At 39.9% G+C, this 16,751-nt stretch overlaps 1 long non-coding RNA gene across 1 annotated transcript; it reads right to left on the bottom strand.

The window, feature by feature from the left end:
- Positions 1-11,009: 11,009 nt before the first annotated feature.
- LOC134647040 (uncharacterized) lies at positions 11,010-12,536 on the bottom strand. The gene is made up of 2 exons (XR_010096802.1): positions 12,327-12,536; positions 11,010-11,728 (listed from the first exon to the last, which is right to left on the bottom strand). It is a non-coding gene; the product is annotated as an uncharacterized LOC134647040 (long non-coding RNA).
- Between the last annotated feature and the right edge of the window lie 4,215 nt (positions 12,537-16,751).

The following is a 16,751-nucleotide window of genomic DNA, read 5'->3' as shown; positions in this document are numbered from 1 at the left end:
AGTGGTTTTAAGTGATCAGAGTGTTATTCATACTTGGACAATATTGTAATTTGTGGCTACACCGCTCCTTTAAGGGACAAGAGAGGAACTGGGGTGAGAGAAATGACAGAGGGAAGACTGGAGTAAAAAAAAAAGAAAGGAAAAAAAAAGGAGCGATGGAGGGCAGTCACCTGCGGTGTGGGAATGGACCAGTGCTCTCCACAGGGGTTGGTGGTCTCCTGCCCCCCACTCCCTACCCTACCTCACACCCACCCAACCCCACTCCACTTACCTCATTGCCCCCTCCACCCCTCATCCTGCTTTTTGGATGCAGCTGCAGGATGGGAGGAAGACAAGGAGAAGTGGATGGGTGCAAAGTGAAGGAAAACAGGAACTTACAAATCGTAACAAACACAAATTATGTAATATTGGAAGGGTGTGTTTGGTCATCTTATTTAGACAGATACAATGTTTCGACTGCGAAGAACACAACTTCTACATGATCCTCACGTTTTGCGGCTAAATATGTTTTCTGTCACTGACAATTTGCTCCAAATGTGTTGGAAGAAATCTGGGTGACAACACACAAAACCACACATGATGCCCTCATTCCCCTGGGCAGCTGCTTCCAGATGACCCCCAGCAGCTAGCTGTCACTGGACATCTGCATCACACATAGACACACATGCATGCATTTGTGGGCCTGTGCATGTACGTACAAGTGCGGTGGGCTTTTTTCTGCTTGGTTAGGATTCTGTGACAAGTATTTGAAGCATCTCTGAGCAACGCACACACTCACAACCATTCACACTAACCACAGGGGATAGACAGACAGATGTACAGTATGTCTGTGTTTGTCTGTGTAGATGATGTTAATGATGAGAGAAAGAGTTGTGTTGCTGCAGTGCCGCCGAAATCACGGCCCATGACCATCCACTAACAAACACGTGCACAGAAAAAACAGAAAAAACGCACTACAAAGCACATCATAGTTTACTTTAAGAGATATTGTAAAATTATATATAAAGTTCAGTATTAAGTTATAATTAATTATATCAAATTATGTAAAAGATATAAATGATAGAAAATAAATTAGGGGCTGGATGTTCTAGTGTACTTCATAAGACCACCAACCACCAAATTCTTTAAAAGGAAGGAAATATTGCAAAAAGGCAAAAGTGTGTGTGTGTGTGTGTGTGTGTGTGTGTGTGTGTGTGTGTGTGTAAATTTCCAGAGTTAAGTTTACTTAGTATAGAGCTGTCATGAGCACATAAGTCACACGTAGTGAAGAGAATGTGACTAGTGAAACTAGTCAAAGATTCTCAGCACTCAGCAAACAGATCATTCATCCTACACCACTTTTATTTGTCCATCATAGCCTGCATTTTACTCTTGCGGGAGAATTGCCGGGAAAAATGTGGCTTTACATTTGAATACATAATGCTGAAAGGAATTTGATGGCATCTTTTATCCTTGACGTGTATGCCAGGACTGGTGCAACATATGTTTTGTGTGCCATCTGCAACTGAAACTTGCTGATGAATTTGATCATGAGACAACTTCTGTTTGGAAAACACAAATGTCCCTCAGTTCCTCCCTTAGTTAAGTTATTAGTACACAAGCTGCATGTCTGACAAAGTTTCCTAGCAATCTACTTTAATCTGTGGAAACAATGCGCTGAGGTGTGTGTGTGTGTGTAGTACAAGGTAGGATAGGGTCCCCAACCACCGTGATTGGGGTCAAAGGTCATCTGGGAACCAGGGAGCTGTCATGCTCCATTAGACTGTGCTCTGTGACAGAACTAAAACCAGATTGAGGCACACTGAAAAGTTTTTTTTATGCTACTTAACGGCTTTTTTCTTTTGCACTCATCTGGATGCTTACAGGTTATCAGTGAGCACACACACTTACAAGCACATGCATACACTGTATTTAGAGGGTTGGTTAAGTTACAGATGAGAGACAGAATAGGCCACATTTGTGCTCACAACTAAAAACATGCAGCCATTCAGACACTTTCACACCGTTGTACTCAACCACTCAAAAGTTTGAGGTCGCTTAGAAGTGGCCTTGTTTTTGAAAGAAAAGCACATTCGCTTTCATCTAACCACAGCCACCACAGGAAATTTTTGCAAATGATTCCAGTTTTGGACAGCCATCGGTCTTGTGTTCTAGTGGCACATTAGTGTTGCCTAATGCAGGTTTATCACGCTCCATGAATGACTGAATAATTGGAACAGTTTTTTAAAAAGAAGGGGGCTTCCAATACTAAAAAAATTATTCCACAAAAAAAATAATAAAAATACTCGTGGCCGCCAGTGCTACCCCTCGGCCTACTAATAGATGCATCTATGGTGTAAATTTGCAAATCCTACGTCACCTCATTCTTGAGGTATCACATTCACAAATTTGGTTGTTCATGCCATCTGACCACGTGGTGGGGTGTCAACAATGGCAGGGTAAAAAGGGAAAAAATACTTATGCAGTATAAAGTATTAAATCTGCTACAACATTCTCCACCAAATCTCCACCATACTGGATGGAGCAGCATGATAACTGCTGCACAATAACAAAGTCATGTGTAACATCTTCACCGAACAGCCTGTATCGGTCACACATTTGTTTGCACTGAAGAACTAGGGCGCACTGAAGATTAAAGCATATTCTACACATTGAGAATTTCTGACTACTCACACCGTCTTCAGCCTTACCTAGCATGTGGAAAATGACGACAGAAGAATGTTGATTTTTTTTTTCTTAAAAAGGCTGAACTGCATTTGTCCTTTCTATTCTAAGGCAACTTTCCAGTTTCTACATACTAGACTCTTTCCCTGACAGAAGGTGATCTCACCTGTCCACAACCTATTCATCACTGCAATGGGCTGGTTGACTTAATGTCTGCGAGCTCAACAGAGAGATGCACGTGATGATGGAAAACATGGCTGGCCTGGCAAACAGGTGTGTGTGTGTGTGTGTGTAAGCAGATACACAGAGAATTAGCCTTTTATCTTTCATCCTGTCTGGCCAACCCAAGATATGATCAACTGGTTGAGTCACTGTATGTACTACAACTAGTAAAAAAGTGGTAGGTTTTTCACTTAAGGGCTCATTTAAGTGCTCATGATGCCCCAAAACTGCTTCTTGGAGTTTACCTGGGCATACTAATGAACTCCTGTTCCTAGACTTTAGAAATTAGGGCCTAAATTTAAGGTCTTATTTGATATATACTGAATTCTGATTAATTATTTTGCTGTTTCTATCAGATTGGTAGAAGCTGGTTTCGACCTGTGTTTATTTAAAATACTGGTTAACCCAATAGCATAAAGACTGAAAAACAGTGGAAAAACAGTAAGCTTAGCTCAGCCCAACAGTACAAACTCTTTCTACCAGCATCCCAAAGGCTGGCTTGATTGAACACCTCATATCTCATTTGCCAGATGGGACTATCTGTGTTATGTGACTCTTTCTTGGCTCTGTGCAGTCAACAGACAAACAGTCTGCTACTCACACTGGCTCGCAATTGGTCGACGTAGAAGCAAACTTGACCCCAAGCACTCGAGACTCTGCTCAGAATCCCAAGAGACTTTGATACACTTGGAGCAGCTTATATTTGTCACCTGAAAGCCTTGAATTTTAATTTCTGCTAATTTAATGAATCTCTGTCAATAACTGCAGCCAAAACAGGTCTCATTCTTGAATTCTAATCTTCTGAACTAACACTTTCAACATTACCCTGTTGAGCAACTTTTGCTTTACGATAAGGAGGCACAAAGGTAACCCTGCAAGAGGGTTTTCCAGCAGCCCCGTGTGAACTGGGTGGTGATGGAGCAAGCTGCCTCTGAGCAAGCAACTCATGTTTAGTCCCAGTCTAGTGGAAAAAAACTTGCCTAACCTGTCCCATACTCCTTCTGATATGGCAGTGTATGTGTGTGTGTGGGCTACTTACCTCACTTCGTGCTCCAGGAAAAACATCCGAACATTCATCAAAACAGCAAAACACAGATGAAGATAAGACCGTTCTGTTTTGGAGCATGTGTTCCCCTCAAAGGGGAATGTTAGATGTGTGTGTGTGTGTGAGAGAGAGGCAAAGACACAAGACAGGACATAAAGACAAAAAGCAGGCTACAACTAGTTTTAAAGCAATACGCTGCCACCAAGTCAAATATCTGTCTTTGACTGGAGCGCTCCTGAAGGCCAGATAAGAAAAGCATCACCAGTGTTGTGTGTGTGGGTTTCAAGATGCAGCTTTCAAGCCATCTCATTTTTCCCTGAAGTCTGATAACACATTAAAGGCTGAGCAGCGTAGGTGGGCAAAATGCCCTGGCAACAAAACAACAAAAATAAGGCAACAAGTCTTTAAAACAAAATTCTTTTTTTTTAATCAACTGATAGTATCATTTTTTTTTTTGTTCTAACGAGTTGATAGTGTTTGCTTAATTTCTGGCTACTGAAATCGCTTCATTGACTTTAGGGTAAAGATTACAATGATGACAGGAAATATGTGACCTCCATGGGTCAAAGCCACATTATTTTATATTCATATACCTCCTTCACTGGAAAAGTTACATCTCACTAAATTCAAGGTCACAACGTGTCGCTCGTCATACTAAATGAATGATGTGTTGTGTGTTTCGCTCTGAGTGAAAACACATTTGAGATGAGGACGCTGTTGTTCCGTACAAAGGTGAAGGGAATTTAATTATTTTGTTATAATACGCCAAATGATCAAAAACGTACATTTATCTTTTCTCAGTTGAAACTCACCAGGGAACAGTGAGACGAGACTGTCATTCCCAGCATGACACATGTGGATGCCTGTCACAGATCCAGGTTGAGCTAAAGGTCCTGTTACTGTTGTGAAGAAGCACATTTAAACCTAACTAAATAGTAGGGCTGCACGATTTTGCAAAAAATGAGAATCACGATTTTTTTTGCTTAGAATTGAGATCACGATTCTCTCACGATTTTCTTTTCCAATATAAATATTTATAGCACTTATTAACTGCACATCAACTTCGTAACAGTTGAAACTGAACATAAAAACAATAAATAAACATAAAAACAATAAATGCCTCACATTTTGTCGTTGCCGCAAAATGTTACATTGCTTGAAATTCCGTCTCCACCGTTGCCCGACACTGCGTGTACAGCGCAGGTAGTGCAACAATAGAAAAATAGTTGCGGGACGGCACTGTGTAGCGTTTGTCTAGGGCAGGGGTCAGCAACCTTTAACACCCAAAGAGCCATTTGGACGCGATTTCCACACAAAAGAAAACTCTGGGAGCCGCAAATACTTTTTGACATCTAAAATGAACATAACACTGTATATATTGTTTTTTTTTTACCTTTATGCTTTGTGTGAACAACTAAGGTGTGTTGCTTAAATGCATGAAGTGCTACAGAGAAAATTACATTTTAATTTTGTAATTAACACATTTTGAACTTTGCAAAATTCCGCCTAAGTATGTATTTTACCTGGTTAATATGTGTGGCCTCGCCGCCTTAACGTCTGTGCCACCTATGCTGTTGTGTTGGTGTGTGTCGGGCTGCGAGCTTTAACACCGGCTGTATGCGTAAAGCAACCGTGTGTGAAAAGTGGTCAATAAAAAGATGCTGAAAAGCGTGTTCATGGAAACATAGTCGGGTCTGCCGTGATATGTTTACAATGGGACTTCCACTCCTGAACCTCTGCGCACAGCGTCTGCTGTACGATCGGGGCTGTACGAAGTCACTTTCATCTATACGCACGACTGTAAGCTGCCGTCTGTGAGGGGTGAACGTGTTTGTTTTTGGAGAACAGCTGCTGACATAATGTGGATCCGAAGATCCATAATTGGCCTACCTGGGGTTGAAAGTCTCGCACGGCGTTTCGGCGGGTATATCGGCTTCCGCAAGTGTGACGCTTATTTTGATCGATCAAAAACTAATAGAATATAATTTTATATTTATATTTCAATATCACAATAACCTTCCAATTTAGAACTACGAGTTAAAAAAAGAACTAACGTAAATAAAATAGACTTTAGCTAATTACTTACAAAAAATTATTTATTTCCCCAAACCACGCTGAGCCGTAGAAGGACTAAAGATCCGCATGCGGCTCCGGAGCCGCAGGTTGCCGACCCCTGGTCTAGGGTGTTGATCATTTTCCTAAATCCCTCGTTTTGCACAGTGTTGATGGGAGCCATATCTTTGGTCAGGTGATAAGTAAATAGCCTCCGTAATTTCTTTCTGCCTGCGGGAGTTCGACGTGTATAGGGAAGCGCTGTATAAGGTTCCCGTTATTGATGTTTGGGTGGTTGACCGGGACAGATTTTCTCCTGTCACTTTCTCGTCATCCCTGACGTGTTCTCCGTTGTTTCTTTCCTGCCAATTTGAGCATCACAGCTTCTGTATCACGTGGTATAAGGCTCCGCCCTTGTCATTTGTTGAGCAGGAAGAGTGAGCGCTTGTTTTCATGCAGGTTATGTCCCGGATCAAAATGCGGTACAATCGTCGTCGTCTTTTTTTTTTTTTTTTTTAAATCGTTGTCATTTGGAAATGAGATCGCACATAAGTATGAATCGAGATCGCGATTTTCTAACGATTAATCGTGCAGCCCTACTAAATAGTCTTTTGTTCTTAAACCAAGCAATAAGTGAAAGTGAAACTAATTTGCAGGTGAATACAAAGCTCCCTACTTGGATTTCAACTACAGTCTTGAATTGAATTTTATTTACATAGCGCTTAATTACAACAGCAGTAACCTCAAGGTGCTTCACATGTAAGGTCAAGACCCTACAATAATAGAAAACCCAACAATCAGACAACCCCCTATGAGTAAGCACTTGGTGACAGCGGGGAGGAAAAACTCAATTTTTAACTGCCAAGACCAGTTGGAGGTGAGGCGAGGAAGTCATTACAAAATACACCTAGTCTTCTGGCAAAGAGGTTTACTGACTTGCTAACTACCTACTTCCTCCACTGACAACCCTTTAACCATGCATTCTGACATTCTTTGAACAATAGCTGTCGCTTGGACACTTAGGACAACTTGTGTGGATTACAATGGCAATATTAACAGCATGAAGGAATCTGCCAGGCTTTTTACGCCCTGAATCTTTCACTCTAAATTTTGCCATGTGCTTCACAAAGGCAAACCTAAATCATTATTAACAAAAAATAGCCAATTACCAAACTGTGCACACCTTTGTTCCTAAACACTTTGATTTCGAGCCAACTGAGCTTAAAACTACCGGGCACCCATGTGATTAACACTCCTTAACACTCTATCTCAGCGGTCCCCAACTGGTCCGTGAGTCGTTTGGTACCGGGGCGCGAGAGTTGAGGCTCGGGTGTGAAATTCATGGTTTTCAGGGTTTTTATCGGTTTTTATCATTATTTCTTTATCGCTTTTATTGTTAACTCGGTTTCCCTGGGTCTTTTCCTGTGTGTTATGATTAAATCTTTTTTTTTGGTACCAGTACTGGTTTTATTTTGTTGTATTTATCGGCGACACCGTAAAGGCCAGTCCGTGAAAATATTGTCGAGATAAACCGGTCCGTGGCGCAAAAAAGGTTGGGGAACGCTTCTCTATCTGACAGGAAACCTTGAACAGACCTCATTGCTGAAATGATTTCATGGTAATCTGTTCGCAAAATAACCCATTCATGAACCCACATGACCCCTGTTATATGCCAGGCTTGTTACAAATATGTACCTTTCTGACTTACTGGAACCCATCCCAAGCGTGCAGCAAATTGAATAAAGCTCCGAATTAATGTGGATCCAAACGCCAAAATATTACCAGGCATGTCACAGCCTTAACACTAATTTAAGCGTGGCTCAACAATCACAAGCAAATCTAAACAAATCTTTCACATGCTGGAAAAATGTTCCCGGCTAAGGAATAGCACTTGAAGTGCAAGTAGGATTTCATATATCCCCATGAAGCCTTCTGTTCTTTTCTTTTAAGAAAGCTGAACTTATAAGTGAGTGTTAAAATGTTTGATGAGGGATGTGCCCGAGACTTAAAGCGTTTAAGTCTTTCATCTCTCCCTTCCAGAGACATTTTAATATGTTACACATTAAGAGTACCGATGTTGTCAGAGGCGACAGACCAACGCGCACGTGGCAGAGGCGTGTAATTGTGCCGTCGTTCGACTCGGCGATTTGTTTTCCAAGCTGGGAGATGATTGCGGCTGATAAGACAAACCTCTAAATATAAAGTTTAGGAATCATTAAAACCATGTAAATATTTCCCTCCAATCCCTTTATGCTAATCCTCACCATGGCCAATGAAACCATTCATTAGAAAATCATCAGCTTTGCAACATTCCAGGATTTTTGACTTTAGGCACGCATGTTTGCATTTGCATGTAAGCACAGAGAGAGAGAGCCTGAGCCTGTGAGTGTGTGTGCAAGTTTGCTTGCATTGGCTGGTTTGCTTATTTATGCAAATCACTGTGCCAATTTTATTTAGGTATAACTGACAACATTAAGTCTAATCCTAAATAGAAATTACCAGTCATTGTTCCTGCTCCTTTCAACAGATTGGTAATCTATGAACAAGAATTTGACCTAGCAGAGTTTCGGTTGCCACTTTCATTCTTCTGGCCTAGATTCAAGGTCAAAAAACTATTACATTTTCAAACACCTGCAACTATATTATTTCAATATCGGATACAGTTAAGGAAATAGTGTTCAATCTCGTCAGGGCTAAGGTTTCTAATGAACTTTAAAGCTGAAAATATAAACACTTCCGGTACTGCAGGGTCTTTACAAAGCACATATTTACCTTTTGAGCAAGCTATGTGGGTGGTAGGTTTAGATTTATTGGAGAGGCAATGCCATCCAATGCCTTGTTTTGTCCAACCACCAATGTAGGAACCTTCTTTAATTTACTAACAAAATGTAATGAAAATCTGCATATTTGAGTGTCTTGAATTCATCAAATGTTTGATATTTTTTGCTAAAAGAAAAAAATGCATCTAAATTTCCACCTGCCAGACATTTTTTGTCATGCCGTGGACTCATCTGTAGAGACACTACACATATACAGGAGTTATTAGTTATTCATGCTAACTGTGGTGCCTGGATCTGTATACACATCCATTACCAAGTATAATCACCACCTTCATAGTTCCAGGGTGTTTTATTTTGAAATTGTCCAGATTCCTGTGACATACTTCTGTTCTCCATTAGCATACCAACTGGAATTATGATGACCTTTAACAGTTTGTTTTTATAATTAACTAGAATGAGAAACTTTCAAAAGTGCGACACAAACTAGACGTCATTTGGCTTGAAAGTAAAGGCAGCACCTTTGCTGTTGGCCACAGTACTGACACACATCTTTTATTTTGAAGGCTAACGTTCTATGTTTCAGGTTTACAACACTTTTATAAGCTTTATAAACTTAGCTAGTTAACAAGTCGGCTCTAGCGGCAAATTAACAAACTACAGGCAACCATAGAGATTTGCTAGCAGCCAAAGCAATCACAATGAGGTTCATGGTACAACACCCTCTTTTCAACCTATTTCACCTTTGGGGCATTTGTATGGGCAGAAATCTGTGCCATCAGAAACTGAATTTGAATAAGTTAAATTTGAATCTGAATTGTAACTTGAATAAAAGCTTTTGAAAACTGAATTTGAATTTGTCTAATTTGAAATTGAATTTATGGTTTGAAAATGATCATCACTAAATTGAAATTGAATTTTATATATTGAAAATGAATTCATTTGCTTTGAAACTGCATTTTATCCTTTAAAAATTCAGCTCTCGAATAATTTCAGTTTCACTCTGACCATTCAGTTTCAGTTCTACAATTCAATTTCAGTTCCAAAATTCAGTTTTTTTGGAACTTACTTCCGGTTCCGGTTCAAGAGTAAACGAGCGCAGATTAATAGAACTACGTTTTACCAGCGGGCCGAAAGTGTTACTGACGGGAATCTACAGCGTCTTGAGCTGAATTAAGACTTCAGAAGTCATTTGTCATGTCGAATGACCAGCGGATAAACTCTCAGGTTGGTAATAAATGTATTACGTGTATAAGAACAAGCGTCATGTTAACAAATGATAGCCGTACAGTAACTTTTATGCTTATTGTAGCTGTTAGCTAAAAACGCTAATTTAGCCTAGTTTGCCCTGGATTTAGCTTTGACAAACAAATATGATCGACTGTTTCTAGTAGAAATCCAAAGTTGTCATCTTGTACCCTGTCAGAGCCCTGTATGCTTGCAGAGACCCCTACAGTAGGGAAACAGGCAAAACGGTGTCCAAACCTTTGTATTTTAGCTTTATTTATGTCTTACACAGCATCCCAACTCTTTAGCTAACTTAATAACTTTAGCTAAAGTGAATAGTTAGTCTAATTCATTAGTACAGCATTACTGGATCACCTCCGTTTGAAGTGATATGATATGTGACTATCACTGTGTTTAACTACCATAATAATTCTTAGGGTACTGAGTGCATGCTTAGTTTTTTTTTTTTTTTAAACATACTGCTCCATTGCTATGTTTGACAGGCTGAAGTTGTCAGGTCACCTCCTAAATCGATCATCTTTTACAGGTGTTTTTGTGCCAGAAATGGAGTGTCCACTGAAGACTGAAGATACTGAATCTCTACGCATTGCCATTGATCCCTCTTGTGCCTTCATCTAGACAAGAGACATCAACTTAACCACTCTCACATGCTCTGTACCTACATCACCTTCCCTGACAGTCGTAGCTTGGCTCATCTGAGGGTGAAATTAGAAGAATGTGTTATTTTGCAAAGTGCCTTCCAGGGTTCCTAAATAAAATATGGCATTGAGGTCATTTCTTTTGAATTAATCCCTTCTTCTGAAATATAAGAACCTCTCCTGGTTTTAATGGCACTTTGGATTTCCTTACTTTCTGTTCCACTCCCAACCCCAAACAGATGCTGACACAGTAACATGGAAGAGGGAAAGAAGTTGGAAAGGACTACTATAAATAAACCTAATGCCTAACAATGAAAAATGTAAAATAAGAACAATAATAATAATAATAATAAAGATAAAAGATGAAGTAACAAGTTTTTTGTTTATTCCAAATGATCATCCAGATGTCTGTGACATGTGATGACAAACACCATAATGGAAGGCCTTTGTCATCACATGCTTAAACTCATATATTTTTGCATATGCTGAACAGGCAGTCAGACATGCTGTAACTGTGGGGTAGAAAACTGCATGAACACCATACGGCAGGGGTCTCAATCTCCAGTCCTCGAGGGCCGCTGTCCTGCAACTTTTCCATGTGTACCTGTTGCAACACACCTAGTAGGTCATTAGCAAGAGTACAGAACTTGAATGCATGCTGAGTTGGCAATTCAGCCATTTGATTCACGTTACAGCAGCTCATGAGTGAATGAACATGGTGCAATAAAAGTATTTTAGAAGTATATGTTTCCAAATACATATATTTACTTAAATTTACTTGAGTAGGTAGGGTTAGGGGTTGCCACCTCAGCATGCAGTCAAGTTCTATACTCTTGCTAATGACCTACTAATTGTATTCAGGTGTGTTGCACCAGGGACACATGGAAAAGTTGCATGCATCCCTCGAGGACTGGAGTTTGAGACCCCTGTCATATGGAATATGACAGGTGTGGTTGAACTGCATGAAGACTCTGAAGTTTCTCTTCTCTTCTGGCAGGACAGGAATGTGGCCTTGTCCTGTGAGCCACCGTATGGATGTACTTGGAGTAGAACTGGACTGTCACCGGCCTCAGGCTCTTCACCTTTTCAAAGACAAAGCAGTCATTTAGATAAAATATTAGATATTGTTTACCTGTAAATGCACAAAGAGAATTTAGAAATGTAATTATTGTCAAGAGTGAAAAAGCACTGATAGTATAATCTACAGCTGTGGCCAAACGTTTAGAGAATGAGAAGTGTTGTTTATTTACAAAGTTTGCTGCTTCAGTGATAGTTGTATATCATATTATATCACTTCAAACAGAGGTGATCCAGTAATGCTGCACTAATGAATTAGACTAACTATTCACTTTAGCTAAAGTTATTAAGTTAGCTAAAGAGTTGGGATGCTGTGTAAGACATAAATAAAGCTAAAATACAAAGGTTTGGACGCTGTTTTGCATGTTTCCCTACTGTAGAGGTGTCTGCAAGCATACAGGGCTCTGACGGGGTACGAGATGACAACTTTGGAATTCTACTAGAAACAGTCGATCATATTTATTTGTCAAAGCTAAATCCAGGGCAAACTAGGCTAAATTAGCGTTTTTAGCTAACAGCTACAATAAGCATAAAAGTTACTGTACGGCTATCAATTGTTAACATGACGCTTGTTCTTATACATGTAATACATTTATTACCAACCTGAGAGTTTATCCGCTGGTCATTCGACATGACGAATGACTTCTGAAGTCTTAATTCAGCTCAAGACGCTGTAGATTCCCGTCAGTAACACTTTCGGCCCGCTGGTAAAACGTAGTTCTATTAATCTGCGCTCGTTTACTCTTGAACCGGAACCGGAAGTAAGTTCCAAAAAACTGAATTTTGGAACTGAAATTGAATTGTAGAACTGAAACTGAATGGTCAGAGTGAAACTGAAATTATTCGAGAGCTGAATTTTTAAAGGATAAAATGCAGTTTCAAAGCAAATGAATTCATTTTCAATATATAAAATTCAATTTCAATTTAGTGATGATCATTTTCAAACCATAAATTCAATTTCAAATTAGACTAATTCAAATTCAGTTTTCAAAAGCTTTTATTCAAGTTACAATTCAGATTCAAATTTAACTTATTCAAATTCAGTTTCTGATGGCACAGATTTCTGCCCATACATTTGTTGCAAAGCCAGCAACTTTTGGGAACCACTCACCAGGTAATTGCTAGCCAGTCCTCTATACTGGGCTGTAATGTAGCCCTTGTGATTTCTTTCTTCTGATTTGTTGCCACTTATGAAACAAAAGGTTACAGCAATACTTGTACATACACTGGCCTCTTTATTTGAAACTTTGACTGTGTTTAATGTTTGCACTGACTAAAATCCACTTAAGCTACATTCACACGTACACGGGTATTTTTTAAAACGGAGATTTTCCGTTTTCTTTTTTTTAGTCCTGTCCACACGTGCAGTTTTGTAAAAATATCTCCGTCCACATGTAAACGTTAAAAAAAAAATGTTGGGCAATCAGAAGTCTAGAAGCCTGGGAGGGAAAGACTAAACAGGGATTTGTGCCCTCACAAAACCCTAAGTACTAAAGAAAAGTTTTTCTGGAAAGGCGGCTAATTTTGTGTTACTTTTCAAGTGCCATTTTGAAGCGCCTTCATCATTTCAAGTGTTATTAACTAAAGACAGTACTTAAGTTGGTGTAGACTCACAATTTAGGAATAAACAAAATGCATACAGCAAACATAAATTTAATTTTTTTTAAAGGTAAATTTATTCAAAATCGACATCAGGATTTGGGTTGTGAGAGCGTCTGTGCTGAATGTAGAAGCCACGTCCGAAGTTCACTCTGACGCCTTTGTCTTTCTAAATGGAGGGACAGTAACTATGTGAGTATATGTAAGCGTGGAAAAACTGCAGATAGTAAGATTAACAGCATTTTGTCTTTATCCACCATTGTAGAAATTTATCTCATGTAAACAATAACGTGGCACAAAGCGTGATGTCAAAACGGCGCACACCTTCGACGTTGCGTGAGTAAATCTCCGTTTTCCTCGTCCACACCTAAACGCGAAAACTGAGTCTTCGAAAATCTCCACCCTGCCACGAGTTTTAAAAAATCTCCGCTTTCAGTGACCCCAAAACGCCGTTTACGTGTGGACGAAAGGCCCAAACGCAATATCCGTGTACGTGTGGACGTAGCCTTAGTGTTCATCTTAGTATTCGATTATGTTGTGATCACATGCTGGTTCAATATACTGGTTAACGCTTATGCGATGCACCTATATATGAAGCAATTTATATATATATGAGGAACAAATCTGTATTATCAAAAATGGAAAGCTGATCGACTTAGACGAAATGTTTCACAAGCAAAATTCAAAATCAGAGGCACCTCGACCTCAGTTTTGTGCATTTGATGATGACAAAAAGAAACACACACAAGCTACCTGCCATGAAGATGGAGGGGAGGGTCTCCATTTCAGGCCAAGCGGTGGGTATCGGTGAACCTTCCCCCAGGTGTGTGCGAGTGAATGAGTAGGAGAGAGAGCAGAGGCACCCTCCTTGGCATGGAAAGATTATCTTGACAAATCGGATAAACATCTCGTGTGTGACAGGATGCTGATGGAGGGTCCGCCTGTCCACACACACACAAACACATGGTGTGACACACAGTTACACACACCTGGGATAGTTGGTTTGTTTAGCCACAGACCGTGTGTGTATTTGCGTGTATGTGTGTGTGAACCCAGCCTAAAGGCAGGTAACAACAGGTCTCCCTCCTCAAACAGAGCATGCAGGTTCTCAGGTGTGTCTGCCTGCTCTGCTTCAGCTGCTTGGCCTCTTCATTCTGTTCGTGTGTGTATTTGTTTGTGTGTGTGTGTGTTGGGGGGGCACACGCAAGAGAGAGTTTAAAGTGATCTCATTGGTGTTTTCATCTTACATAATTTAGCTGCACTTTTCTCATGCCATATCAATAGTCAGTTGTTTGTGTAGCTTCAATAACTTATTAAAGCCGTCCAAAAACTGAATGTTTTCTCCGTCCACTTTGAATGGTGATGATAATATAGTATAATATTCCTCTTTTATAGTCTCTTTAGGTGTACTCATTAATTTGATGGCTAAATGATTTGGTGATAGCATTACAGCAATTTTAGACATGAGGGGAAAAAGCCTGGTAATTACATCAAAATAATCTTGTTGTGGGATTGAAGATGCCTATTTTCCTGATAGTATTTTTTTGTTTTCTCTCTCTTTTTTAAATTTAAAAATCTGTAGATAGGTAGGTAGGTGAAGGGAAAAGTCATGAGCAGTGACAAAGGTGGTTATAAAGTATGGAGTCTGTACGAGTATTTATTGTTTATGTAACATTTATGAGAACTTCAGCTGATTTGTTGTTTTCTTGGAGCCTCTAGGAGATGCAACAAAACATAAGACAAAAGCTTAAATCCTATAAACCCAGTGAATAAATAAAGAGTTTGAAGCAGTGACATATTTCCATCTTTACCAAATCACTATCCACTATGAATAGGCAGCTACCTTATACTTCTACTGATTTGAGCTGACTTCTGAGGGGTCATCTGTGGACTGTTGCCCCTCTTTTACCCACATCTATGCAAATCTGATGGACTTATCTCTGTAACATTTTTACAGCAACACAGGCTGCAGGTTCTAACTTGTGACTCATGCAGTGAATGACGGAAGGTTTTTGATTCTCCTTTTCACGCAGACATAGGAGCGCTGCTGCTCCTCTGTATGGGCCCATCATAGCAGCTGCGCCATCAGTTGCAAAGTCAACAAAGTGAGAGCGCAACATTTCTTTGCAAGACACCCTGCACATCAAAGCCTTCTAGCAGAATTTCACAGATAGCAGCCTCACTGCATGACTGCAATTCAACAAGTTGAAATAAAAGTGTGCAGATCTTACCTTCATAGGGTATTCTGATGTAAAAGATCAGGCATGCTTTTGATGATCTGCAGTAATATTTTTAGCATTTGGCGGTCCTTATGGCGGACAATCTGCTGATCTAAATCCTTTTCATTTTCTTTTCACTGAGTTAAAAGTTGGAAGGAGAGGACAAGATTGGGTATGTAGACAAGTGTGTGTGAGGGAGGGGAATCCCTATAATGATGCTTATTGTTACTATAGCTGCCTAAGTTGTCTTCATGTTTTTGGGTTTAATTTGGTTTAATAATCAAATCATATGCCAATCAAGGGCTTGTAACTTGTAGACATGAAATGTGCAGGCATCACATTTGGTAGCTGAACTTCATTTAATTTAATGGACGTATTCACAGTTTGAGCCTTGTTTTTGATCACCTGTTTTACACGCTGCCCTTCAATATAACTAATTGATTATTTATTACATTGGAAAGGGTAATAAGTAGATAATTTGTACATAGTCTATATGTTCGAGTCATGTCATGGAAAGTTGATATAGCCACTTGCACCTTCTTATTTTGATGGGTCCATCTCTTTTTTTAATCCAGGATTTGGTGATTCATTATCACGTTTCCTCTTTTCTTCTACCTATCTTTCTGTTGCCCTGTTTCCTCTCCGCTCTACAGAGAGTTTAGCGCTCTCACATTTGGAGGATTCTCAAGGCCACTTTAGTCTTAGTTAAACCAACAGTGAGCCTCACCCTAAAAACAGAGACATGACTGTGACGCAAAGAGGAACATTTCTGTGTGTTTCGAATAACGTGTGTGGGTGGCACAGACAGGTCACTGGGTTTGCTGTTATTGCTTAATTCTTTTATATTCACACTTTCCAATTTTGGCATACACCAAAGTCTCTTAACCAAAGAAACATGAAAGGGACATAAAATAACAGATCTCCCCATCGTGGCTAATGGCAGAATATTAAATACCACAAAGAACAGTTTGACTACCAAAACCAGCTGGGCGGTCATTTTAACCGAGGTACGCTGTAAAGCAGGGGTCCCCAATCCCAGTCCACGAGGGCCGGTGTCCCTGCAGGTTTTAGATGTGTCCTTGATCCATCACAGCTGATTTAAATGGATAAATTACCTTCTCAACATGTCTTGAAGTTCTCCAGAGGCCTGGTAATGAACTAATCATGTGATTCAGGTGTGTTGACCCAGGGTGAGATCTAAAACCTGCAG

This window comes from Pelmatolapia mariae, linkage group LG17, assembly GCF_036321145.2.
Source record: "Pelmatolapia mariae isolate MD_Pm_ZW linkage group LG17, Pm_UMD_F_2, whole genome shotgun sequence".
Lineage (NCBI taxonomy): Eukaryota > Metazoa > Chordata > Actinopteri > Cichliformes > Cichlidae > Pelmatolapia > Pelmatolapia mariae.
This window is presented reverse-complemented; position numbering and strand designations above follow the sequence as displayed.